General features: G+C 38.6%; 1 protein-coding gene across 12 annotated transcripts in view; it reads right to left on the reverse strand.

Moving 5' to 3' along the window:
• Nucleotides 1–22,784, reverse strand: part of LOC134210840 (PDZ and LIM domain protein Zasp) — a 248,082-nt gene extending 225,298 nt beyond the window's left edge. For 6 of the 12 annotated variants that reach the window (XM_062687190.1, XM_062687186.1, XM_062687189.1 and 3 more), the window contains exons 1-2: nucleotides 7,662–7,775; nucleotides 6,874–7,222 (exon numbers count right to left, since the gene is read on the reverse strand). The gene's annotated coding sequence lies outside the window, so the exon portion shown is untranslated. Of the gene's footprint in view, nucleotides 1–6,873; nucleotides 7,223–7,661; nucleotides 7,777–22,634 lie in introns of those variants that run through there. The other 6 variants (XM_062687184.1, XM_062687185.1, XM_062687180.1 and 3 more) reach the window with 4 other exon arrangements.
• Nucleotides 22,785–25,355: the final 2,571 nt, after the last annotated feature.

The following is a 25,355-nucleotide window of genomic DNA, read 5'->3' on the forward strand; positions in this document are numbered from 1 at the left end:
TGATAATATACACATTTTTAGCCTTTTTGCCTCTCTCGTATCTATATAGATAATCTATCTTGACATGGGAATAAAATTTTCAAAAACATTTTTAAAGTTGAAGCGTTCCTAACGTATTTTTAGTGTTATTTTTTATGTTTTGAAATCTTTGCAAAAACAATAATCTATCTCTGGCATCTATATTGTTCTCTGATAAATATTGTTTTTGCAAATCTGTCTTCTGACATTTTTACTAGCTGACCTGCCCACTGAAGTGCGCCGTATTTTATGAGATTCAGAATGTTTTCTCGTTTGATGATGGATTTTGCTTGTAATTCATGCGTATGAGCCACATGTCTTTTTTTTTGGCCTCTCACCGAGTATTGTACGCAGCATCTTCCGCTAGAGAAATCTGAAAGCAGTACTGGAATTTCTCATTTTCAATGAGAGATGTCACGCGATTTTTACATATCTGCCCCTTTCAATATCTATAGAAACGCGAAGGATGAATGGCATGCTACAAAAAATTCAACAAATACTTGTCCCGTGACAGGGCATGAAAGTGTGCAATATCTGCTTCATGTTTGTGTTTATTACCACTTTCAACTTGGTGAATTAAAGGAATATGAATAAATTATCGACTAGTCACTATTATTCGCATATATCTATTGAAATTATTTAGAAATTTTAATTTTAAAATAAAGCACAACATCCTTTCATGGCAGCCTTTCATGCGAAATTGATCAAAGAACCCACGATTCTTTCATTTGGTCGCCTGAAATAGAAAAAGGCGCTTTGCTCTCTGTCTTATGACGATCACGACATATTACAGTACTGTCTGAAAGTATCCTATGCTGCTTTTAACGTTTCATGTCCGTAATTGTCCACCCGAAGAATTGAGGAATTATAAAAAGCGAATTTCGTTTCCATCTGAGTTCTTTTTCTTCACCTATATTGTACGAGACCTAACTTAGACCTAAAACTGGTTAGGTACGCCAGAGGTAACCCTATTTAAAGTAGACAATCTTCATAGAAAACGTATTTGCCAGTGTTTACAGCATTGTTAGTGTTTGTCAGTATTTGTCAGCATTTCAAAGGTAAATTTTGTTTATACATCTTCAAACATATCCCCTTTACTTAGCACAAACAACACTAAGCTTATCTCTGTCTCTGCATGGAATTATGTACTTCATCTTGGCAGAGCTTATGCATATGCTCCTAGGTTTTGCAGATGAATTTAAGCTCCTTAGGAAACAATCGCAGAGTAGTGGTGGAGACTTTTGTATTACTGAAGATTGAGATGGTGAGAAAGGACATATTCATTCACACTACCAGTATGAAGGAACATTGTTACATTTAGAAACAGAAATAAGAGGATGTACAGGAGATAATTGGAGGTGTTGAAGAAATAGTTCACATTGGGATGCTTGTGAAATGGGATAATGATCCCTAGTAACATCGTTGTACTTATGTATAATGGTTTAATAGCACACCTGACGAGTAAATCGCTATCTTCAAAAACATTATAAAATCATAATTATTACTTGGGTGCAAAAGCGGTTTTTACAGCTTACCAGATTACTGCTCATAAAAGTATGAATGACCCACACAAATATGGAATCAATCAAATGTGAGACACTTGTACTTGTAGCAACAATATAACTTCCGTAACATGCAACCGGAAATGGAATTTGCTGTGTATAACTCCATCCAATAGCCTATTTCGGCGTAGACATGAAGCGTAGTAATTATAAGAAGCAGGCCAGTAAGGTTTTGGGATTTTTAAGCATAATGTGCTGCGAACAATATTCGGTGCACTTTCATGACTGTTTGTCTATATTACGCTAGAAGGTGCTATAAAGATTTTCAACAGGTCCAGTAAATTCATTTGTTTCGTGGATGATATGGACGTTGTAGGCCGAACATTTTAAAAGGTGGCAGAAATATACACCCGCCAGTAACGTGAAGCAACATAAGTTGGACTAGTGGCGAATGTTTCGGAGACGAAGTACTTGCTAGTGGCCGAAACCGAGCAGGACATGGCCCGCCTGGGAAGCAGTGTTACGATTGACGGGGTTGCCTTCGTGATGGTCGAGGTATTCGTTTACCTTGGATCATTGCTAACGGCTGTTCATAATGTTATTTATGAAATACGAAGGGGTATCATCTGTGGAAGTCGGGGCAACTAAAAGCTCCAGAAGAAACTTCGATCAAAATAGATTCGAACCCGCACCAAATGTAGCATGTACAGAACGCTCATAAGACCGGTATTCTTCTATGGAGATGAAACATGGATCATGCTCGAAGGGGACTTGCAAGCACTCGGGATATTCGAGAGAAGCGTGCTTAGGATCATCTTTAGCTATATGCAAGAAGACGGTGTGTGGCGGCGAAGGATGAACCACGAGCTCCGCCAGCTCTATGGCGAACCCAGCATCTAGAAAGTAGCTAAAGCCGGAAGAATACTATGGGCAGGGCATGTCGCAAGAATGCCGGACAGCAACCTTGCACAGATGAGGTGTTCGATTCCAACCCAGCAGATTCAAGAAGGTGTGGAGCGCGCGAACGAGGTGGGCGGACCAGGTACAAAACGACTTGGCAAGCGTGGAGAGCAACTGAGGATGGAGAAATGCGGCCTCGAACCGTGTATTGTGGCGTTAAATTGTTGTTTCAGTGTTATCTGTTTAGGTGTAAGCAAAAGGGGCCGTCCAGAAACCACGTGGTCATATATGGGGGGGGGGGGGTTTGGAAAATGACCACGATAAGCCACATGGGGGAGGGGGGGTGTTGCTCTAGAACCACGTGGTTTTTTTTTACACGAAAAACTTTTGGTGAATAACAATAGCGGTGTAAAAAATACAAATCATTAAAATTTAATGATTTAATCATTAAACGCAAAGCGCATCTTAGTGTCTTTTCAACTCAGCGTTAAAAAGACGTAGGTGTGCATCGAGAAAAACCGGTAACGCAGCGTCGGTCGCAACGCCGATGCATATCTGCGTTATTTGACCATCTTAGCGTTAGATCCTATTTCCATAAAAAAATAAACGAAAAACTCAAAGGTGCAGCCCAATCGGGTTGTACGCAAAGGTGACGTAGAACTACGTGCCAGTTTTCGTGATTATCTGCTGAGATTGAGTGAGCATTACGAACCCTGGTGATGTATATAATTTTTAGACCAAAATTTGAAAAGGATGATAAAAATAAATTTTTCAAATAATCGATGATGAACAATACTCTCAAGCGATCACATATCCAAATTATCAATTGATAAAAACGCTAGAGAGTAAAAGTCGTTCGATAATTGTATCTCGATTCGAAGCATTGCATTGGTAAATGCTACTTTTGAATTTATTTTCCTAATGCTAAAAGATCACTAAGTTGAAAAGCAGGCCAAATTGCAGTTGGAATGTAGTGCCATGTAAGAAGAAGCTTGCGATGCACTTACGAGATTGACTGATTCACCAAAACCGATTGCTAAACTGTTAGCAAGTGTTCATTATTAGATAATCATACATAAATATTGTAACACACTGGAGTCAGCTTTTACGCGGAGGATATGGGCCGCGTAAACTAAAACAATGTAATAAACCGCATAAATTCCAAAATATGTCTAAATGAACCGCGTTTATCCCGAAATTCTAGTGAAAAAAATGCGTAAAAAGCGATTCGTGTAAAAATAAACCGCGTAAAAAACGACTTCAGTGTACATCGGGAATAAAGCGTTGACTCTTCCTTGATCGAATGGTCCAAGAAAATTGAAAATCTATCGAGAAACGGCTGAGATATTAATGAACAAAGTCTATCATATTTTCGTGACGTTTTTCGATTTTTTGCAATCGTAAAGTGTACCCCAATATAGAAAAGACAGACGTAGTTCTACGTCAAAAACAGGTTGCGATTCAGTCTCAATTTCCATAAAAAAAAAATCGCCGCGGATGGTTTTTGGCATCACGCCGTCGACCCTTTTGCATCAGCGGACTGCAGCTACAATTTTGAAAAATGTTCAAGCTTTTACAATAATCCAAAAAAAAAATCTTAAGAAAAAAACTTCAAAAGAATTTCTTGTGGATATTCAGGAAAAATCCAGTAAAGAAATTTCCTGTAAAAACTTTGACATTACTTCATACAATCCTGATAAAGTGCTGGCATTCAGAATGAACAATTCTCTCTGAAAAATTTTGTTTCGAAATTTTGCTACAAATTAATAATGAAAAAAAAATCAAAACATCTCCAGTGTAAGTTCCGAAAAATTTTCCCTAAAACTCCGATAAGAATTCCATGTGAATTCTATCTGAAAATTCAAAACAGTCCCGTGGGAAATACATATAGTTTTTGGTGGAAAAACATGTTCGTATTTTAATATTTTTGACGTAGGACTTACGTCTTTCTTTACTATACTGGGTGTCATTTAGATTTTTGGAAATCAAGAGCGTTACGCTGGAAGGGAAGATTTTGAACGCTACTAGCGCCTTTACCTTTCGATGGATTTTAAGATTTATATATCAATCGTCTCGGACACTCTCCAGCATTTTGCCTATTTCATTGAAACTTAAGATTATTAACGATGAGCTATTGAAAATTTCAATTCTTGTCAAAGTCAGTAAAAATTTCATATGTAACCAATCCCGTGCATTCCTAACATGGATATCAGAATGCGGTATGTCATGGGCCTTCGGGTCTACTGGGAGATTTTCTTTGTGTATAAAAGAAGCAGTGCCTACCGTGTGCGAGTCATAACAATTTGTGACAGCAGCGCGTACTGACGTGCTTTTTGCTCGCGCATTTTTCGTTTCGTTCGTTCGTTCGCTGTTTACCTACACAGCGACAGCATGCAGTCACCAGCAGTAGAACTGGCGGCTCTGTCCCAGTGTGGGGATGTAATGCCAATAAGAAGAAGAAGAAGAAGAAGAAGTTGAAAAGTAGACCAACTTCCAGTTGGAATGTGAAGCCATAGAAGAAGAAGAAGACTTCTACATTTTTCAAGAAAAATTCTTCTGAATTTCCAAGAGATATTAAACAGCCAATGCCACATGAAACACTTTGATATTTCCGTTGATTTTTTGTTTTTGGATATTTTTTTTTCAAATTTTCTTATTTTTTTTTTCAAAAAAAAAATAATTTTCCGGTATACTTTTTTATGCTCTTTGTGAATTCTATCACATTTTTTAAATTTTCCAAATATTTTTTTTTTCGAGGCATTATTTGAAATTTCTGCAGAAGAGTCAATGGATTATCTACAAGAGAATCTTTGGCTTTTCAAAAAAATAAATCTTGCCCAGGATTTAAAATTTTTTTTTAGAGATTCTATAGAAAAAAAGTAAGCTGGAATTTTTTTCCTAATTTATACTGGAAATTCTTCGGAATTTGATGTTTATTGGAATTTTCATCTTAAATGTGTATTTCGGATCCTTCTACGGATTCTTCTAGTTCTTTAAAATTTCTATCGACATTTTTCGGAACTCTTCCACTAAATTTCAGAAAAAATGTTGTTGAAATTCTAAAGATTTTTCCGTGGAGACTCCGAAGAGTTTCTCGTTAATATTCCGAAGGGTTTCCCTTGCAACTTCAGAATAATTATTATTGAAAATTCAGAAGATATTGGAATTTAAAATTAATTCAAGCAATAAATTTAGGCAATAATTTAGGCTTAAGAAGCCTAGTTTTTTATGATATTGAACAATTGGGATAACTGAACGAAATATTTAATAATGCACCTAAATTTTCTAAATGCACAAAATTCTAGTAGTGAAAAAAAACACTCTAATTCCTAAAACAATCTAGGTTAAAAAGTAGTGTTATAATAACGATTGCAATTGAATTCCAAAACAAATTTCAACCCTTTTAGGACGGATGGGTCATATATGCCCAGATTGTCTGAAATCACAAAAAAAAGCTAAGCCATCATTTTCTTCAGCAAAATTGTTCATCTAGATATTGGTTTTACAAAAAAAATATGGGAGCTCAAATTTGACTGACCCTCAGATATTTGAAACCTTGGGAAGATTTCGATTCTAAGAGCATTCAAATGAAATTGAAATGTTTGAATCATTCTGAGCACTGAGATAAGATGGGTCATCCTGAACGTTAAGCCAGTGATTAATATTCAGGCATACGAGATGCTCAAGGTACTCCAAAATGTTCTCAAGTTCAGCCCACGATATCTACCAGATCAATCAAGACATTTGCAATGTCCTCATCATCGGTATATACCCAAACCCAATATCTGTATCAGAAAAATCTTTAAATGTGTCAACTCCGCCCGGAGGTAAAGTGTGCACTCAAAATTGTGGGAAAGATTCACAAGATTTAAGCTGAGCTTGGACTTAGTTATATAAAAGCATAAAAGAGTCCACCAAAAGTAATCGAAACAAAATCGAACTTGATTCAAATCCTTTTTTTGTAAGTTAATTGCTGATCATGTTTGCAAAATTCCCAACAACAGATAATATTTCCCGAGAAAACAGATTACTGTTTAACTTGTTTACCATGCTATTTTTTTTTCCCGAAATTGCATTTTCATGTAGCGTTAGTTCGGGCAAATGATGTTAAAAATCTCTCCAATGCGAACTGAAAAAGAAAGGCTATCCGAAAAAGCATACGAGAAGCTTTATCAAATTCAGACGTTCTGTGGATTTAGAAATATATGTCCTTGAAAACACGTGGTGGTGTGCAAAACGGCCATGATGAGTAATTTCTTTGAACTGAGAATTTTTTCACGTGCGTCAGCACTTTAGTACACATAATTTTCGTATTAAGCCTTCCCAACCCAACCCAGCATTTCTTTCTCATATTTTAACCATTTTCGACTATCCCTTAGCCCGCTGTCCCATACGTCTGTGTGTGGGCAGAGGAAGCGGCCCCAAATTTTGCATGCATAACTTTGATTCTCACCTTGAAAACACGCACAGAACTCTCGCTCGGGGTCCCTCGCTGCGTCGACTGCGACTGACGGTTTCGAATTCGGCTTGGCCTGGCTTGGCGCGATGCTAATTTATGCCGTTCGGATTCGTTTCACTCTCCTGAATCGCTCGGCCAGAGAACTGGATTTGAACTCTGGTCACACTACGCTTTTACGAGTCACCGGATCGCACTCTTAGGAATTTTTATCCCTTTTCAGGAGCACCACACTTTCGGTTCGCTTTTGGTTCTATCTTTCCGGCGCTGGATCAAGCTCACACACGGACTGGACACTTAAACAAGACACACAACCACTTCACATACAGAGACAAAGAAAACGACACTGAAAAGGAGAATTCAAATGATCAGAACAGAAGAAATTCCACCCGGAGATAATCCTTGCGCGCACGTAAAATCACTTAGAAATCCGAGAAAATAGTCAAATTTTCGCGCTTTTTCAGCAGATTCATCCGTCGTTGCCGTGCCGCGAGGGGGAAAAGTTCGAACGATATATTCGCTAATTTTTATTTTTAGACCCGCGCTGAAAATCACCAAACCTCTGCACGCTCGCTACTTAGTTCAGTCGACGATGGGCTTGTTGTTCTTATTTTCGCCGTCGTCCCACTGTTTTTCGAACGTGACGTAACGCACAATCTATCTCCGATTGTCCCCACCCGCTCGATTCACGCACAATTTTCCCCCCTCAGCCACGGCACCGGCAGCACCAAAAGTCCCACGGAGTTCGATCTTCTTTGGCTTTCCCAAAACGGCAGTTCACTCACAATCTCGGCACAATCTCGGAAGGTATCGACCAGCTAGTTTGACTGTCAAACTTCGAATGCCGTGCGGCGCGCAACTCGGCCAGGTCTGATGTCCGGTCTTCGGGAAAATTTCCCCGACACGGGGCGGAAATTTTCCCGAACCTGCGCGAAAATCGTCACGATCGGGAGCAGTGAAAGAGTTTTCACCAATACCACTGGCGGACATTGTTGGTCGGTGATTAGTCACGTCGTGACACCACACGGACGGGCGCTGGCTACAGCAGCACCCAGTTGGGAGTGCGGTAGGTGATTTTGAATGAAGGTTGGCGCGAAGTTTTGGGCATTTGGATGGTGGTTGTGGATGTATTTTTAGTTTTATTATGGACGAGACAGTGGACCGACGTAGCTTCAAAGTACTAATAAAAACTAATTGAAATTTGTCATTTGATTTAAAAATATTTCATTTTGGTAGAAATTTGTATTACTTTATGTATTTGTATCTTTATTCAATTATTACATTAATTATTTTTATATTGATAAAAAACAGAACTCATGAAAACGATGTAGCTCCAGAAACTGATCAATTTGCTTATAAAAAATGTCAATTTTATTGCGATTTAAAATTGTTTATTGCGTTGCGTTTAAAATCGAATCAAGTACACGACAGATTCATCTTCAAATCTGTAGCTGAGGTCAAAATACCCAAACCAGATGTCATATACATTCAAAGTGAGTGATAGAAAAAAGAATAGTACAGACTTTTCATCCAAACTTGTGCAATCGAATCTATGACACTACTGAGTGAAATTATGTCAAGCATATTTCTATTGTCAACTTTTGCGAATTAATCTGATAATTCACACTTTTTCTTAAGTAGATGTCGTCTGTCCACTCGAGCGGTAATTGCAACAATGTATGATTTTGACACCCTGGATATCGCTCCACTTTGCGAACACAAACATGTAGTTAAAGAGAAGTTTAAAACCACTAAGCTTAATCGTACTATGATTGGTCATCAAACATTGTATCAATCAAAAAGTCATTGGGGTCGACACGACTTTGTCTTTAAGCATTCTGTTGGCAATTAGTGCGGATGGAGCTTCTCTTGTCGCCGACTGCAAAGTAGGGTTGCACGTCAGAAGGAAAGTGCGTAGATTCTACATCCAAAACAGATATCCTCCAGAACTATTCATTCGTTCTACTTCTCTTATTGCCAATAAGGCGTAGAGCTCTGATCTTTTATACTAAATTCCCGTGAAAAACTCTGACAATTTTATGAAAAAGTGGTAATTAATTGACTTGCAAATTAACCAGAAAGTTATCAACTCGTAAATGCCCAGGACGAACTTTTAATTTTGAAAACCATGTACCTCGAAGGTTTAGAATTTTCACTAGAATCAAGGGGACTATTTATACTTTCATGTACAGACAAACCCTCCCCCTCGCACCTTCCCCCTTTTTATGGTTCTGAAAGCTAGATGGCACAAAAGTGCATTTTTAGGCTAGTTAGCTAGTTTAGAACTAGTTATATTTGACGATTCAATGACTCGTTTATCAGCCCGTATGAAGAGCGCTCTTCAATATGATTCGATTGTATGAGATGTGTGTAAATAATGTTACAAGAACTATCCTAAGGCATCTGATACCTCTGGAAAATTGTGGTGAAGTTGCTTTAAATAAATGAAAATTTTATTTGAACCAATAGTAATCCAACATGTCCATATAAGCACTTGTAAATGCTTCACTATTCAAATAAGTCCAATGCAGATGTTCTAGGGTCTCCAAATTGGCAGGGAGTTGAATTCAATTGATCTACCAGGTCAACTACGCCTGACATCACACCGATAGCAACCCAGCTTGTCTATATAAGTCCTTAGAGCCCTTATCAATGCTTCATCATTCAAATAAGTTCAATGCAGATGTTCTAGAGTCTCCAAATTGCCCAGTAGTAGAGAACAATTGATCTACCAGGTCAAGCATTGGCATCAAACCAATAGCAACCCAGCAAGTCCCTAAATTCCTGCCCGCTGACACGCTGGGTTGCTATCAGTTTGATACCAGGTCCAGTTGACCTGGTAGACCGATTGAACTCAACTCTCGAACAACGTAGAGACCCTAGAACATCTACGTTGGATTTATTTGAATGAAAAAGCATTCACAAGGGCTCTAAGGACTAATATGGACACGTTGGGTTACTATCGGTTTGATGCCCGGCGTAGTTGACCTGGTAGATAAATTGAACTCAACTACCGGACAATTTGGAACATCTACGTTGGACTTGGTTGAGTGGTTAAGCTCTTGCAAGGGCGCTGGGTTGCTATTAGTTTGATCTGGTAGAGGCAATGTGGAGACCCTAGAACATCTGCGTTTGACTTATTTTAATGGTGAAGCATTCACGAGGGCTGTAAGGACTTATATGGACACGCTGGGTTGCTATCGGTTTGATACCACGCGCAAAAGTTTTGACGTTTTTGAAGAAATTTTCTACATCGCAACTTCTATATTTGGTGTTTGTTGCTATTAGAGTGACCCTTTTGTGACAAATTTTGTTAAATGTGTTTTTGAACCTTTCGAGCTACGGAGTTGTACTATTTTAAAAAGTTGTAGAGAATTCAATTCTGAACATTTTTGGTTCTAAATACTAATTTTATCTCATATAAGTATTGTTTTCTAACAAAATTACTGAATTTTAATTGGGTGGGGCCGAGAAAATCAGTTATTGGCTTCTACTTTTTTCAATTCAAATTATTTTCAAAAACTGTCTTAGTATCGCTTCACAGCATCGCCACGCCGCCGCCGTGAAAAATAATTTGGCGCGCCGCCGTATGAAATTTGACCACGCCGCCGGATACTTTTTACCACGACGATGGCATTTTTACTGTAAAGTATAGATTTATCTAGCTCCTGTCGAAAATACATATTTTCAGCCAAGTTCATATAACAATTACCTTCGTTACAATTATGCAGCATTTATTCTCATTTGCAATAAAGTCTAGACCCAGCATAATAGAAAGTTGATGAAGGACTTATTTAATTAAAAATAGACTATTTCAAAAGATATTTTAGTTACCAGATAAAGAATGTCGCTTCGGTTCCTTTTTTTCTGCTGTCCGAAACATGTGTGGTACCTAACTGTCAAATCTTATGTATTTTTCCTTCATTGACATTCAAATCCCCTTTCCTCGCCAGCAAAAGATCTTCCGGACAGCGACGACAGCGACAATATTCATCTTGTAACTAAAATATCTTTTGCTATTTCAGCAGAAAAAGTAGCTTATTCAGCCTGAATTGTTTGTTGGGGAACCACTAGATCCCCAATCAACGTATACTCGGTCAAGCAAAACAACATTTGTTCAAACAAAATGCACATAACATTTAATTATTCAGAAAATAAGGAAATTGTTCTCTAGAAAATAGAGAAATTGCTCCTAGAACTTCTTCGGCAGTACGTACTAGAATATTTCAGTCTGAAAATATTTCGGAACTTCATGAAAAATTTTTTTGGATTTTTTTTAAATTCTGTGAGTGACTATTCAGGAAGTTACAGAACTTTTCGGGGATTTCTTGAGCAAACATCCAAAAGCAATAATATAGGAACTTTCTGAGTAATTCCTGGAGGAACTTTTTGAAGGAATTACCGAAAAAAATCCTGGAGGAACTTCCGAACGAATTCCTAGAGGATTTTCCAGAAGAACTTCTGAAGAAATTCCTTGAGAAACTTCCGGAGGAACTCTTGGAGAAATCTCCAAAAGAACTCCTGGACGAACCTCCGAAGGAACGCCAGGATGAACTCCTAGAGAAACTTTCGGAAGAATTTCTGAAGGAACTCCTGGAGGAACTTCCGGAGGAACTCTTGGAGGAACCTCTAAAAGAACACCTGGACGAACCTCCGAAAAAAAAACCCTGGATGAACTCCTGGAGGAACTTACGGAGGAACTCGTGGAGGAACGTCCGGAGGAACTCCTGACTTTCCGGAGTAATTCCTGGATGAGCTTCTGGAGGGATTCCTGGAGAAACATCCAGAGCAATTCCTGGAGGAACTTCCGGAGCAATTCCTGGAGGAACTACCGGAAGAGTTCCCGGATGAATTTCTGGAGGCTCTCCCGGAGGAATTTCTGGAGAAATTCCTGGAGCAACTTCCAGAGAAATTCCTGGAGCACCTGCAGGAGGAATTCCTAGATGAACTTCCGGAGGAATTCCAGGAGGCACTTTCGGAGCAATTCTTGGAGCAGCTTTCAGAGCGCTTCCTGGTGGAATTAACGAAGGAATTTGTGGAAGAATTTCGGAAAATTTCTATTGGTTGAAAAAAACTCACGCCGAACCACGCCGCCGCCGATTACCAAGGATGTGACGTCACCGCCGCTGGCTGAAAATGATCTACAGCGCCGTCGCCGAAAAATTTTAAATCATCGCACAGGTCTATTTGGAACTACTAGACCAATTTTCAATGTGTTCTTACGAAACGAATACTTCAGAGCGCTAATTTTGTGGATAAATATGAAAGCTTAAAAATCAATTTGATTTTATATGGCTTATTCGCAGAACAATTTGATTTCCGCAATGCATAAGCGGGTGTCTTCAAAATTTGCTAGCCTAAATTTCTTTGATAAAAAAAAATGTTTTAATTTTATTTGACCCGTATAATGAAAAATTAAAGACCTTGGACATGTCCAAAGATACTTTTTCTAAATAAAAAGTCACCTTTTCTCCATACAACCATGCGTCTTCATGAACATTAGAAATCGCTCCAAGTAGTTCAAAAGTTAGCACTAAAGGCTCCCCCAGACCTACGCGGTTTCATCGCAGCGACTAGTCATTACGATTCTATCGCTTGGTCGCACCAGGCAATGTTCCATCTACGCTTCCATACGAACAACGACTGAATCGCAGTTTCCAAGCGTCCCGTGTGTTTGGGGTAAGGTGGTCGGTATTGGCCATTTTTGACAAATACCGGTGTTCGGTATTTGGTGGAGTCAAAATTGGTAATACCGGTATTTAAGAAATTCAGGAATAAACAATATTTATGAGAGACAAACCAGTCTAGGACTGAAGGTCTCTCAAATAGACACAAAAAAAAATTGTTGGCAAACTTGAAATATTAAAATTATTGCTGGGCAAAGTGAAACTTAACCTTCCGGGACTCGCATGGTCCTGGATCACTCATGCAGTCCCGCCGGTCTTGTGAATGACAAGCGAGCTTTTCATCAAAAGAGCAGTAGTTTTTGCAACGGTGCGAGTCCCGGAAGGTTAAGTAAACATAATATAACTTTCATCTCCTTATCCGCATCAGACTTTATTGACAATGTTGCCAGCTGCTGAGAATGCCCTCTCTGGTTTAACCGAAATTGGACGAATGGCATCGGAAATCAGTTTCAAGTACACGGTTAGAAAAAAGTTCCTAATATTAGGTACTTTTTTCTCTTGCACCTGCCTCCCTTTTTCTTTTGCCATAAAATGAAAAGAAAAACTACTCAACAAGGGCAGTAAAGTGTGGGAACCCAACGTTAAGTATTCTCATGTTTACTAAAGATAAGTGAAATTTTCTTAAATTTTGGTTCATTTCTATTTAAAATTAAATATCGTCGTCGGGGGTGACAATGGGTCAAATGGGGGTGAGAATGGGTCACTGTTTCAACTACTTTGAATGCCTTTAGAATGGATTGAATGTATCTGAGGGCAAGAAGACTAAAATATAAAAGTCCTTTTTGAACGGTTTTGCTCTACGACCTCCAGGCTCCCGGTGAGAGCGGTGACCCATTGTCACCCCCGATGGCGGTATATTTTACTTAATATTAATTTTTGTTTTACTTAATTTTGGGTTCCCTCACTAGACCTCCGATTTGAATGAAAACAACTTAGTAGAAGAATTATTTACGGATTGCTTGCAAGGATTGTGGCGTCAATATAGTTGCCATCGGCAACGCAAGTTGTTCTTTAACCGATAAACTAGAAAAATCATCCTTAGAGCCATCTTCTTCGTACCGATCGTCTGGTGAGGTTATTGTTTTAGGTTAGACCCTTCAAGATCTTATCCGCTTGCTTAACCAAAGTAGTTCTGGATGTCTTGAAGAAAATTCCAGAATCGGTTCTGATCAACTGCTTTACGGCAGGATTATTTAAAAAGCAAAAAGATCGGCGTATTCTGATCGTCTCTCTTGGATTAATTCTTTGAGAGCATCGAATCACATTCCCTATTTATATGAAGCAGATATGCGATTAAAGGCAGTTTAGGTGAGCTGAACCTTAACCAGCATAGTCTGAACGTACGATTCACACATGAAAGTAAGGCCGATACAAATATTTAAAAACAATTATGTCATCCCCCCCTCGGTTTTTTGCCCAAAAAAAAATATTTTGAAGGGGCAAAAAAAAAATCGGGCAATTTTGATGATTCTTTAACAAATCCGAGGAGTTTTATTGATTTTTTCCATTTAATTATTTATTTTGTATTGTCCCCCCCCCCTTGACCTTTCGGAGACCAGTAGGACATAATTTAAATTAAATATTTGTAACGGCCTAATTACTAAAAAAAACCATAACTTCTGCATTTCTCAACCGATTGTGACAATCAACCACTCAAAATAATCGTTCAGATCGCTAGTTTCTGTAAATGGGATGATATACTGGATTGGCCACTTGGCCACTTCCGGAGATATTCCGGGGTGTACTGGGGTAGTTTTTTTTTGGCACCCATGGGAGAACTTGCTTACGACTTCTATAAGTCATCGTGCGACATTTTAAACTCCATGATTTTGCAAAATAAGATCAATTGAAACCAACTTAATAGTTGGACGTATCCGGGAATGTTCCGGAAACCTGGTCCGCCGGTTAAAATGTCCATTTTCTATCAGTGATACACCCTAGCTTGCGACATCTCACACTTCATGATTTTTCAAAACAAGATCAATGGAGCTCATTTTGAGGATTTCTGGACCAGTTGTACAAGTTACGGAATCTGCAGAATGTTGCCACGGGGAAAATGGCCATTTTTGGTCATCTATGAGGCCTCGCTTGCGACATCTCACACTTCATGATTTTGCAAAACACGATCAGTGGAGCTCATTTGTAAGGTTTCTGGACAATTTAGACATGTTCCGGAATCTTATTTTTAACAGTGAGAAGTGAGAAGTAGGACGTCTCACTTCTCACTCCTCATTACTCACTTATCGCTGTTAAAAGTGAGAAGCGCGAAGTGAGTAGTGAGACGTCTCACTACTTATTCAACGCTTCTCATTTTTAACAGTGAGAAGTGAGAAATGAGGAATGAGAATTGAAGCATCTCTTTTCTCACTCCTAATTTCTCACTTTTCAAATGACCTATTCGGCCAAATGTATTATTCGGCCAAATGACCCTTTCAGCATAATGACCCTTTCGGCCAAATAACCCTTTCGGCCAAACGGCCCTTCCCTATTCGGCCAAATGACTCTTCGGTTGGTTTTCGGTCTAATGGTTTGTTCAACCTGGCATTAGGCCAAATGGCTTTCGGCCAGATGGTTTTCGGCTAAATGGTTTGTTCAACCTAGTGGCATTAGACCAAATGGCCGAATGGGTTACGGCCAAACGACCCATCCCAACGGTTCTGATGAATTTTTAGACAAAAACTAATATGTTCATCAAACAAAAGTGTACAAAAATGGACAAATGATATATCATGGATTTGATGGACCTGAATGAAGTTACAGAATACGATTGAAGGTTTCACTAATATTTGCTACTAACTGCAGTAGGAAGCTCAGAAAAATAACATTTTTATATGGAAATAAAGCTCGAAAACTACAAAAATGAATTCAACAAATTTTGTTATAAAAGAGGCACCCTAATGACTACTCATATCAAGAATAGATCTCTTTTTGGAAAAAAAAAATCTTCCGAAGACGTCGAAACTCTAGCGCTGATGGTTTTCGAATTATCGAATTGTGTCGTCAAATCCCTCGTGTTTAATCGAATGAGTGTTTAGTGGAAATTCGGAAAAAATTGCCTATGGAAGTTCGAACAATTTTCCCATTTAAATTCGATTTTTCGAAAATTCGAATGGGAAGGAATGGGAAGTGGAAAAATTCAAATGAATTCCAAAAAAAATCTAAAAAAAATCTGTGTTCTGTTCCACGATTGGTTTTCTTTGACACTGTTGTAGTGATCAAGAAGTTCAGGAACACCGTCAAAATATTGCTTGCAGGATCTGGACAGAAAAAAAAGCCACCGAACGCCACGCAAACAAGTCCATGACATGTTTTGTTATTTTGTTCATAGCTTCTGTCCGGGTTAGGGTGACAGTTTTATTTTTGAAGTAGAAATTATAAGTGGGATCAGTAATCTCAATAATTAACATCTTTAAAAAAATGGAGAATGCTACATATTTTAGACCAAGATTTTTTTTTTATGTACAGGTTATCCGACTTCGTCAGTAGATGGGAATAACCAGCGCGGGGGGGAAACATACATTTTCAGTGCAAAACGTAAACAAACGAGCATAAATTCCATACAAAAATCCAAGATGGCTGAGTTGGGGATACTGACAAGTCGGATAACCTGTACATAAAAAAATCTTGTTCTAGACACCCCCTATTTATTTTGTTCAAAGCCATATTTTCAACTTACGCTGGTCAATTTAGCCGATTGACCAATTGAGCCACGTTGCAAATCGTTGGTAGGTCAAATAAAGCTATGTCCATTTAGAATCCGGAACAATAAAATCATCTGTATGTATCTCGGTAACGGATTGACGTACAAATAAGGTTAATACATCAAAACAAAGGTAATTTACTGTACTTTAAGGAAAAAAATATGATACAAATAATTTCTTTTTGTTTCTAGTGAAAATTCGCACCTTCTTCTTTATTCCTCTCATCAAAAATTGCACACCTCCGAAGTCAACTTCCTTGGCACATTTGTTCCACATTTTGGTCATCTGAGTCGCGTCCCGAGCTGTTTTTCCACTTTTCTTAAGCTTCCGCTTCATTACTACCCAAAATGTCTCGATGGGCTTGAGCTGCGGGCAGTTGCTTGGATTTATTTGTGGGCAGTTGCGTGGATATATTTTATCGATGAAATCTTCGATATTATCGCGGTACCACTGGATGACTTCCCGGCTGTAGTGGCAACTCGCCAAATCTGGCCAAAACTTCATGGGACCTTTATGGGCTTTTTGGAAGGTAGACCGCGGTTTTTGAGACATTCCTCCTTGTACAGCTTCGAGTCCATCGTCTTATTCGTCACAAACACTTAGCTCTTTGCTCCACAGCTGCATATTCCTTGCCAAAACCATCTGTGTTCTTTTGCAAGTTTGTCCAAAATGCAAACTTAAACTTCGCAGGAACTACTCCTCGTGCCGTCGCCACGTAAATTTTTTGGCTAGGAAGCTGTCTGAAATCCATTTTGACGCAGGTTCCATCATCGATGAGCAGGATTATCAACGTGGGTGTGCAGATTTTTTTTTCTCCTATCGGCTTCCATCTGGAATAATTTTTGACTCGCTACACGAAACATCGTGAAATTTATACCACAGCAAGTGGGCGCCTAGGTAGACAAACCGCTGGTCACTTTCCGTGCCGCTGCAATACAATAAATCATTCCGGATTCTAAATGGACATGACTTTAGGAAAGGAAAATTTGGGCAAAGGTTCTGGTATTAACATTACCGTTAAGCGATTCGCATAAATTCGAAATTGTTTAAAAGCCTTGACTGTTGTATGAGAGTAGCATCTCCACTGGAATCCGTTAAAACAGTGGCACTTTCGAACAGTCGAGATCTGTCCTGACACCATTTGAAAAAGGTGCCGAGAACTCTACGACGTCTCATAGGTTCCACAGTAGTTTTTGCAACTGTTAGTGTGGAAAGCTTAACTGAAAGGGAAGAACCTGCGATCGAGCCCACGACCTCATGTATATAGGCATAAGCGGTAACCAATAGACCACCGAGCTTGTCTCCGATTTGGGCAACCGTTATGGTGTTGAGAAATCGATGTACATTCTACCTACACTTCCGTAGAAAGGATAACCGTTCCATGTTGATATTAAATCCATTTCAATATGGGACAGTTAAGCTTGCAGTGGCAATATAATCAATTCTAAAATATTTAATCATGATTTGAAAAGCTCTAGCGGAGAATACTCACATAATTTGAGATTTTTTTTTTGATTTTCAGGACAAACATTGCTTTTCCAAGATTATTAAGGCTAATGTGACCAGCAAGCCTCCTGCGAAAGGCGGGACGCCTCTCAGTATTACGTCATTGGCTCGGAAATTTGCACGAAAAAACTTCGTTCCGCGTAGATTATGGCCCAAAAAAATATTTAAAAATATTTGTGCGGCTGTATAAATTGGTATAACTTTGGTAAATAAGGTTGAAAAATGTAGTCTGGTCACATAATTAAGCCCTTCCAAAAAGCTGACATACAGGAATTCTTACGATTATCGAATATTTTTACAAGCTTTCAGCGGGTCAAGAACCACAGAAATGTGTATAAATCATCAATGGTTTCAATCAATTATATCTATATGCTAGGGTTTTATATTAACTTTTAGAAATGGTTAACGGATTAGGAGCTCAGAAACCTTTACCGACTAAATTTCAAGCGGGATTTGGGATGTTTGATCTTCTGAAGTTTGTATAAAACTTTTTTTCGTGGGCTTTTAAGAACTCATTTAAGCGTGCTTTATTTATCACTAGCTTTATGTACCCGGCCTTGCTCGGAATTGCCAGTTTGATTCGCAGTTTTTTTTCACTATCGAAAAATGAAGAAACCAATTGGTCAACAGGATAATTGCGTTTTCTTATCGATACTTCATCATTTGATCAAAAGAAGGCAGATTTCATTTGAAAACATTGACTGATTTTGAAGAAGGGAGCAAACCCATAATCGCCATATTCCGGGCAAACGTGTATTTCTAAAGAAGGAAAAACATCCACCGAATATTTTTAAAGAAGGGATCACATTCACCATCCAGAAGGAAACACATTAATCATTGCTTTTCATTGGGCAAACCATGATTTCGATAAATGGTTGAATTGATCGATAACTAAACAATACAATAATGGGTTCAGAAATTAGGCTGGAGCATACCCACAAACATACAAACATTGAGTTTTATATATTTCGGGTACTTATTCAAAAGGACGTATGTGTTTTTTTGTAAACAAAGATGCATACGTCGTCAAATATGATGGCACTTCCACGCAAACCAACACAACGAACATGTAGCCGAAACCTCCCCCTACCTGTATGTGGCGATGGTTTGCGTGGGAGTGCTATCAGATTGCAGAAATCAACGTTTAAATTTTTGTTTACAAAATCACATACGTCACATACGTTGAATAAGTATCCGAGATATATAGATAGCTAATAGCTATATGAATCCGGCTTTGCTAGGGACTGAAAAGTAAATTATACAATTAAAATGTCTAATGCTGTAGCACGAAACCCACATAGATAGATCTACCACTCATAGAATTGTACCTTTGTATCAATATATTTTTATATATTTGTTTGGCCCTTCTACCTTTTCAATAAACATCTTCCAAAAATAGAGAATAAGTGTATCAAATCTGGTTGGAATTTATCCTGGGAGTTACACTGAATTGCTCATTTTTTAAAGACAACCCCTTTCTCCATAACTTCCCATTTTCCCCAATGACCCTCCCACCTCCTTTGTTATCTTCTCCTTAGGATAGAAAATGTGTGCACCAAATTTGGTTGAAATCGGGTGTTACACTGAATTGCTCTTTTTCTAAAGACAACACTTCCCCCTTACCCTTCCCTCTTCCCAATGATCATCCCACCCCTTTGTTATTTTCTCCTTAGGATAGAGAATGTGTGTACCAAATTGGGATAAAATCGGTCCAGGGGTTCAAAAGATACACTGAATTGCCTGTTTTCTGAACAATACCCCTCTCCCCAGACCCCTCCCCTCTTTCCCAAATTACACTTCCATATGATCGACTACTCTTAGTGAATGTGTGTACAAAATTTGGTTGATATGGGTACTGGGGGTTGGAAGTTACACTGAATTGCTCGTTTTATAAAGACAACCCCTCCCCCCATACCCTCTCTCTTTTTACAATGACCACCCCACCCCTTTTGTTATCTTTTCTTTAGGGTAGAAAATGTGTGTATCAAATTTGGTTGAAATCGGTGCAGGGGTTCAGAATTTACTCCGAATTACTCGTTTTCTGAACAATGCCCCTCCCTCCAGACCCCTTCCCCCTTTCCCAAATTACACTCTCATATGATTGTCTCCTTATAGTGAATATGTGTACAAAATTTGGTTGAAATCGGTCCTGGGAGATGAAAGTTACACATAATTGTTCGTTTTCTAAACAAAACCCCTCCCCTTTTCTAAATGACCCTCCCACTCCCTTTGTTAACTTCCCCTGAGGATAGAGAACGTGTGTACCAAATTTGGTTGAATTTGGCTAAGTGGTTCAGAAGTAGTTTTCGAACATACATACATAGATTGGTTTTTATATATATAGATAACTTCCTAAAATGTTAATCAACCACATTCTCTGATTTCAACAACTTCTGACATTTAGACGAAATTTTCAATCATTTAGTAAACTGAGTTCGATTATTTAGCGGTTTGTCAATAAGTCTAAGTTCTAAAAGTGTTTTATGGTGGAATTCCCGTGCAAATCTTATGCTAGAGCTTTACCCAAAAGTTCGTTGATTGGATGCCATTTATAACGAAGTTATTGCGCTAGTGACAGTAACTTAGACTAAATGATTGAAATTTTGCTCTCATTTAGTAGAAGTTACAGCAACTAGCAGTTCAACTCCGTTTTTAGTGGAATTCGAATAACGGTTTTTAAAAAAAGGGAATTAAAGTGATTTTTCAAAGAGACATCGAGTTCATCACTTCAAACAACGGTTTGTTTGGTGGAGTTTGGCGGTGGATCTCCATTAAGACTTCATCTTACCATAATCATGGGTAGGACAATGCTTTGACTGTCCCATCCAGGAAAATTCATGCGCAGGACATATCCTACTTGTCCCACCCACTCGCGGCGCCACGGTGTATCACATAGGTTACAGCAACTCATATGTGTCCAGATTTGGTCACAATAAAGTTACTGCGACCATTTTTGTCTGACTTGTGTTGGCCTGCATCAATGAGCGATTTGACGTATGTACCAATTTACAATATAAATGTTTTTCATTTTTCTACTATAGAGTATGATAAGCCCTACCTACTTATTCAAACTATTTTCAGCAAATGGTGTTTATGTCACTATTTCAGATTACAGTAGAATTCATCTTTTCTTCTTTTCTTTCTATAAGATAAAAATGAGTTTGTATTTCCTTTGAGGCAATATAACTCACGAACGGATGGACCGAATTGCAAGATTTTCTTAATAATCGATTCGTCTTGAGGTCAGCTGTGTTTATATATACAAATGCGAATTTGTAGGGAAAAGTTGTAAAATTGTCAAAGTACAATACAAGGGCGAGCAGGAAGAAAACCCGATCGTACAAAAAATGGTCTAGAGTGCGGCGCTGCAATGAACTCAACAATTGACAGTTAGAATGCAAAATAATACAACCCCGAGCAAGGTCGGGTACATTCAACTTACTTATAGAATAGAATAACTATTGTTTCAAACAACGTACGTTGCCTGGTATCAGTTATTGGATTAATTATTCCACAGCAAAAACAAACCATTCTAACAACGAAACAAGCTTCAAATCCTTGAAAAAGGTCAAATAAATTACCGAAACTGTAGGATGCAGAAGTAAGCTTGTTTTTGCAGCTTTACAAGACTACAACGGCCGAAAACGACTTGATTTTCAATTAAGTTTTCCACAGTCGCCAAGTTTATTTCGTCTTACACTATAAAGCTTAGGTAATTTTCAAACTGTTATAGGGTAAAGTCAGGCATTTTCGTCTTTTCGTCATAGTCTCGAAAACCAATATAAGACACAATTTTCTGCCAAACGCATCCATACCAAACCGTAAGCTCAGGAGAAACGTTCTGCTATAGTGGAGTTCTACCAATTGGATGTTGCTTTCGTTGGTTTTAGCCCCTACGACGATGGACGGAAATACCTGCCGTGTCCCTAATTACAAAAATAAAGAGTTTAGCTTACGGAAATGAACAAGTTTCAATGAAAAATGTGTAGATTACTATTTTACGTCAGTCAAATTAGGAATGCTTGTTGTTGATAATTTTAAATCATTTGACAATGTTTTTAAATATCTAAAATAGATCGATTTCTCTTCGTCGATGTTTTCATTATTGTACCGAATTGCGCTAGTTTGTCGATGATTTAATGGTTTCGAGCGATAGAGGATGATTGTATCTTGCACCAGAATCAATAATCACGGTTGTAGCTTTTGAAACAATTGAGTTATTAACAAAATATAAAATCGATTAAGAGAAATCGATCAATGCAGTTACGCCTATATGAAACTAAGCGCGAGAATAATTCTCCAAGGTCCGATTGCCCAAAATAATTATTATTACGCTTTGTTGGTACACCATGTCTCGGAATTCGTCGGCAGTAATCTCAGATCTCAAGATTCAGATCAGTTAAACCTTGCCCGTGCACTCAGAACCACCAGAGCCAAGATCCCACGTGTAACTCTATACTTCCAACTGGCACCGAAACCAAAACAATTCCGTCTATTTTCACCGCAGTTTCAGGCTAAAATTAAAAGAAAGCACCAACTCAGCACCAATTGACTTCAAAGTAAGCGAAAACACACTGCCAAGTCACTGAGGGGTTCGCGGTTGGCAAGGATCGCTATAGCATGCGAGCATTTGCCACCGAGGAGTATCCACCGCGAGAACACAAGTAAGTAAGCGTACACAGTTTTTGGACCAACAATAGCTGCCACAACTTCGGTCAGTAGACTTAACAACACGAGTTTATCTCTCGCCGTTACACGTTTCAACTAAACACACTCCTTGTTGTTTTTTATCGTTTTTTCTTCTCTCGATATCAAGTTCTTCGCCGTTTTGTTTGCAAAAAGCACTTTAACAGAATTTATGTACCCACTAGAAGTAAACGCCAATTCGCACTGGACGCGCACAAACGCCTCAACCGATGCTTTCAAGACTAGCGAGCTAACAAGACTGAATTCGATGTGCGGAAGAGCTATGCTTTGAGCTTGCAGCGCATACCACCGCCGGTTGCTTAGCCAGTGATGCAATGCGATACTGGCGACGGAAAGGAGAGCTGAGAGAATTTCTCAAAGGCACAAACAGCGACTTAAGACGGTGCGATCAATTCCGTGTTGCCAGTGAAAATCAACCAGTTTAATTAATGCTTTGATTCAATTAATTAAAATAAATGCTATTTGTTGATATGGTCATCATAACTTATTCAAGGCGTTATTTAAGTTAGATTATTTCCAATTCCAATCTAATAAATTATCTGATCAGTCAATCTCGCCCTCACGTCGGATGTGATGACTGCGATCCCTTCCTAGCGCTGTGTGTGAGTACAGTAAGCGTGGTTTTTTGTTTCTTTTTGCAGATGTTCGAATAAATTCTTCAGAGTACTGAAATAAAATGTTTAATTATAATTTTCATATTTTTTAAAAGATCTTTTTAAATGGGTGGTTTTCCGTTTATTTCCGCACTTGCCATTTCAAATGCAAAGAGAGCCGGAGAAGTTCTCCGTGGTCATAAAGTTGAGACTGTGAGCAGCAACGACAATTTAAAACTCCCAGTTTGAAACCAGTCAGAGCGGAATCGGAAACTGATAACAAAACATGTCTTGTTTGTGGAAGCATTTTTATGAGCGGGCGGCGACGGAGAGACCATTCTTTGCTGAACGATATATGTAGGAACGCGCAGTCGGAATGAGTGAACCAAAACAAAAGGCAGGAAAATCTAATTGCACCCCGATGCCGCTCGGTTCCAGTTTGGAGGCTCATTTCTTGGCTGTGGACAAACATAGAGCTACCTTGCTTTTCGGAAGCTTGGGCAGACAACGTACGTATCGTAAAAGAAAACTGCTATGATAACAGCAGCTGGTATGTGGCAAGGGGCTGTATTTGAAGCGGTAGATTGGGAGTGGTGCTTCTGTATGCACCTGGAACGTTGTTTTTCGATTATTGCAATTTTAGTTGATCATCAAAACGGCATTTGCATAAATTTTATGAAGGGGAATTCATAACTGTTTGCTTGATTTCCTATCTGCATGGGACAAGTATGCATTTATGCAGTATAAGAATTTGAAATTTCCATAGAAATGCGTATATTGTTCTATAACATCGTCATCAGTAGCTTGTATATAAGAAAATATTCAAATTCTTCATTAAGTACACTCAACCAGCGGATAGCAGATATTATTACAATTCTGAACGAGAACCCTGCCAAATTTGTATACACACAGACAGATAGTCAATTCCATAAAAAGTATTAAAAAAACTTACTTTCCATCCAAAGTCAAAAAAGCTTGAATCCAAATTATGAATGTATTTAAAATAGGTTAGAGTTGAGGACCTTGATTTACAGATTTACAGAGTCGAAATGTGCAACAAATTAATCGGTATTACTGTTTGACCTCAAGTAAATGTCACAATTGTAAACGGGGTAAACGTGACTTCCCCAAGAATCTGGTCAAGTGTTTTAATCTAGGATTGATGAACCGCCACTCTGCATGTACGTTCTGATAACCTTAGTTACAGTTTCCATGCTTCTAGAATTTCTTTAATTCTTATAGCGGATTTATAATAGCAATCGCCATAGTTAGTTGCATAGTTTTATTGCTGATCTTACTGCTATCAATATAGCGATAATTTTCACGTCATGCTTTTGGCACTATCCATAGGCTTATCAAGACATTTAAAAACGTGTCTTAAAGTCGTACGTAGATGTTGATTAGGCTGTAATAACAGAATGTGTCCTGTATCTTCTACACATATGTAGATCCATTCGCTAATGTGTTTCCACCTCTCAATTCGCTTTATCTGTTTGCCAATTCAATTTTCTGCTTATTCGACGCCGCTGTAATAGATGTTATGTTTGAATGCAGTGTTGGTCGTGGGATGACTCTGAATTCAGGTTCTCACATGTTCATAGAAGTTAAAATTCTAAATTATTGCGATAATCTGATATATTTATGTTGCCATGAGTGTTTTTCGGAAGCAAATGGCCTCCTCAGCACATACCAGCATAAGGAGTGGAGACGCATGGTGCATTTGAGCATTAATACATCAACTGCTTGTGACTAAGCCTGTTGTGCAAATACCATCATATCTGTAATTTATGTACTATTACGCTGGGAATTACAGGGTTTTGGATAACATGTCGAATACTGCGATCAGGAAATCATGAGAACTACAAGCTCTAATAGGCTGGTTCTTCAACTTCTTCTGGAAGATTCTCACAACCAGTGGCGCCGGGAGTGGATGGGACAAGTAGAACATGTCCTACGCATGAATTTGCTTGGGTGGGACAGTCAATGAATTGTCCTACCTATGAATATGATAAGAACATGTAACGTTCTAGTTTTCCTATATGAAAATAACGAACCTGTGTGGTATCAAATAATGATTTCAAAGTTATTCAGTGTCTTTAGAATAATCAAAGAGGTTCCTGGGATCCGAAAGGAATAGAGCATGGCTTCCCAAACTATGGGTCGCAACCCACAAGGGGGTCGTGGACTGATCAATGGTGGGTCGCGAGATACTAGCTTTGATTCATACTTTTATCCCTATTTTGTCCGACAAATCTATTCCAGAAATTGAGAAATTTTGGTGAAAA

The sequence above is a fragment of the Armigeres subalbatus genome, chromosome 2 (assembly GCF_024139115.2).
Source record: "Armigeres subalbatus isolate Guangzhou_Male chromosome 2, GZ_Asu_2, whole genome shotgun sequence".
Classification (NCBI taxonomy): domain Eukaryota; kingdom Metazoa; phylum Arthropoda; class Insecta; order Diptera; family Culicidae; genus Armigeres; species Armigeres subalbatus.